Below are 3,959 nucleotides of genomic sequence, written 5' to 3'. Positions count from 1 at the left end.
TTTATTTTTATTTTTTTTATTTTTAGGGAAGGATCTACAGGGTGTTCCGGATCTCACTACTAGATCAGACTCGTAGTGATCTGCCTGTTTACAGCCTCCCAAGAGCTGGGATAATAGGCATGCCCACCACACCCAGTCTCAATTGCCATCTCAGCACGCCCCGGAGGTGGGGCCAGCACAGCAGACCTGGGGATTGAACCCCTCGGCCCCTGCGCCTGCTTGTAGGCACTTTAATCTGCTGAGCTATTTAGCCAGTCCTTTTTTATCTTTTTGAGACAGACTCTTGCTATGCAGTTCAGGCTGGTCTTGAGCTCACTTTGTGGCCCAGGCTGGTCTCGAACTCACAACATCCTGGATCTTCCTGCCTCATCCTCCAAAGTGCTAGGATCATGGGTGTATACCACCATGCCTGGCTGGAGATAAGGTTTTTCTATGTATTCCAGGCTGGCTTCAAACTCACAACATTATTCCTGCCTCAATCTTGAAATTTTGAGACAGAATCTTGCTAAGTTACTACATGGCCCAGAATAGACTGGAATTTGATTTCCCTGTCCAGCCTGCCAAGTGCTGGGATTATAGCTGTGTGTCACATTCCTGGCTTTAATATGTTATTATTTTTGTATTGCTGGAGATTGAACCCAAGGCCTGTGCTTGCTAGGCAAGTGGTGTACTACTGAGCTATGCCATCCCTTTCCTTGAGATTGATTTGTTAACACAGCTGAGCTTCTTGTCCTGTACACTTGCATTTTGCTGATGTTATCCCAGGCTATCATCAAACACATACCTTCGTCTTTGGTGTGTGAGGATTGACCTTAGAATATAGAGGTTTGTTTAGATTCAGGTTTGTTTGTTTTGGCAAAACAGCTTCCTAGGCTGAGCATGGTCACACGTGCCTATAATCCCAGCACTCAGCTGGCTGAGGCTGAGAGACCACTGTGAGTTCAAGAATACCCTGGGCTTCATAGTGAGTTTAAGGCCAGTCTGCACTACATGCTGAGACCCTGTCTCATAAAACAAGAGACAACCGGTCTTCCTAGAAGGCATGGTGTCATCCCCCGGGAGATGTTACCAATTGTTAATCAACACCACCCAAGTCCACCAGTTCTTCAGGGCTTGCACAGTGTTGGTGGTATAATTGTATCGTCTCTTCTGCATTGTTTAGATGGAATACCTGTGCAGAGAGAAGCTTCCTTTGTGTCCATTTCATTACCCAGCAATGTAGAGGAAAGAAGGGAGACCAGAGCTCTGTCCTCAGAATGATTCATTCCCGTGCAGGCTCCAGTGGAGACTGATGACCCTTTGGAGACTAATTTTAGCCTTTTGGTCAAGTCACAGTTGATGCGGGATTATCATCCTTACTGGTGCTTGGACTGTTTCCTCTTTGGCTAGTAGAAATAACTCCTAAGTTGTTTCTGTGTCTTTAAAAATTTTGAGAAGCTAACAAAATTTGCCATCTCAACCACTTTACAGTGCACACTTCAGTGGCACTAAGTTCATTCGGAATGTCACACAACCCTCACCACCATATCACTCCAGAGCTTTTTCTTCATTCTGAAAGAAGTCCCGTACCCGTTAGCAGTCACTCCCCATCGCCCCTCCTGTAGCCCCTGGGGATCATTAGTCCGCATTCTTCCCGTCCTCATGGGCTTGCCTCTTCTGGATCTCATATAAATGCAGTCACATAGTCTGTGGCCCTTTGTGTCTGACTTGTTCGGTGCTGAGTCCTTTGTATGGCCGAGTAATATGCATTGTTTCATTTATCTGTGCCCCAGTCGAGGGACATGTGGGTTGTCAACCTTTTGGTGCTTGGGAACACCCTGCCATATTAAGCTCTGCCTGGTTGGGCATGTTGGTGGCGGCTCCTCAGTTTTGTAGGTGAAAACACATCCTCTGGCCACGTCCTGCTGTATACCTAGCAGCTGTTTCCCCAAGCAGCCCAAACTCAGCTCTCAGACCCACACCCATGCTGCCCACTAAGCTCCAGCTTCCGGGGCCAAGATGCCCTCAAGGCCCTGTGTGATGACCTGACCTGGAAACAAACACCCCTACACCATTTGTGAGAACCAGCCCCAAGGAGCAACTGACCCGAGGGGAGGCAGATGGGTCCAGACCTGCACAGGGGACTTTCTGATGGAAGCACAGATCTAGGTGGCACCAAGACCAACTTGCTTCTCTCAGTTTAGGTCAGAAGGAGGGGCTTATACACTGGATTGGTCACTCGCTGCCTGGGGCTCCTTGTGCCTGCTCTGTGCCACTTGCTCACCCTTTCTCAGAACAGGATCTTTGCACCTACTACTTTCTTGGCCTGGGGCATCCTACCCCTTCCCTGCCCATGCTGATCCTCTTCTTTCAGCCTCTGATCCAAAACCAAAACCAGGGATTTTTTTTTTTTTTTTTTTGCGGAACCAGGGCTTTGAACTCAGACCCTTGCGCTTGCCAGGCAAGCGCTTATTCTCCTGAGCCTTCTCCCCTGCCCCTTATTGTTCACTTTTATTTGTTTATTTTCAGTACTGGAGATTGAATGGCATTGTTTGAGAGAAATTATATCCCGCCCTTGCCTGTATCCTGAGAGCTTTCACTAAACTACATCCCTGGACCTTCTTAAAATGTTGAAACAGTTTTTTGTTAAGACGCTAAGTTGCCCAGGTTGGACCCATACCTGTGATCCCGTTTCAGCTTCCCAGAGTGCTGGGACTATACGCATCCTTCCCCATGCCTGCCTTTGGGGACTTCCTGGGGGTGGGGACCATCCATGGATTTTCCTTGCTCTGTCCTCCATTCCTGGCATACTACTTGGTATGAGAGGGGCTGACCGAAGTTGGGGCATATGTAGGCCCACTGGAGCCTGGCTGGGCTGGGGACCGAGAGTGGCAGTGCCCAGGGCACTTGGGGAGGGGAGTTTCCCCACTTGACTCAGCAGTTCTGATCCTGCACTTCCTCCTGGCCCCTCCTGGATTTTCTCCTGCGTTTGTCTTAATCATGGTCTTCCCTCTTCCATCTCCTCACTCCCTTGCCCTAGTGCCCTCTTCCCTGTAATGCTGCCCTTGTTCGGAAACTCTTCAGGCTCCTGTCCCAGATGCTGTTGTGGCTGAGTTCCAGACAAGCTATAGAGGGCAGTGGTGCCACAGCTATAGCCACAGGAACCCTGGGCTTCAGAGGAGGTGTTGGGCAGCTCCCTTGCACCTGAGGATGCGAGCAGGGCTCCCTCCCCTTCCAGAGTTGGAAGAAGCAGCATCTCTTTGCTAATCTATATGTACCCTCTTTCCTGCCACAGGGACAGCTGCACTTTTAAAAAATTTATTTGAAAAATGTCAGCAAAATTCTGAATGCACTGCTCTTTTATTTGGTATAATTTCTCCTGAGCAATGCAGAGTTTCTTGCTCATGCCTCACTAATGCAAAATGCATGAGAACAGATGTCACAGAGGAGTCTGCAAATCTTAGCTCATCATCTGTTAGTGCTGTTATCTTCTAATCTTTTTCATTTGTGAAAAGGGATTAACAATAGTATCTACTTGTGTCAGAGGCTGCTCACAGTCCCTCAAGATATAGTCTTCCACCTTGGGAGGTGTCTGGCAAATGGCTACCCTTAATAATGACTACATTTCCAGCCTCCCTTGCAGCTATGGGTAGCCATGTGACCAAGTGCTGGCCAATAGGCATGGGTAAAAGTGGTACAGGAAACACCTTGGGGGTGTTGCCCTCCTCCCCTTTCTCATTTCTGCTCAGCTCTATTGCAGGCGTCATGGCTGGGGATGGAGGAGCAAGTACATCTGAAACATGTTGTAATTTTGTGAATAGAGAACAGAAGATCTCATAGCAGACCAGTGAAGCAGAAGAGTCTTTTTTTTCCCTTCCAGGTTCACTGTGGCTGTGGATGTGTTATCCAAACCTAAATAACCTGATGCCAGATTTTTGTGTCATGGAAAAGTAAACTATATCCTCTCTCTTTCTCTCTCT

This window comes from Octodon degus, unplaced genomic scaffold, assembly GCF_000260255.1.
Source record: "Octodon degus isolate 3935 unplaced genomic scaffold, OctDeg1.0 scaffold00021, whole genome shotgun sequence".
In the NCBI taxonomy this organism is placed as follows: Eukaryota; Metazoa; Chordata; class Mammalia; order Rodentia; family Octodontidae; genus Octodon; species Octodon degus.
The sequence above is the reverse complement of the archived record's forward strand: the minus strand, read 5'-3'. Positions refer to the sequence as shown.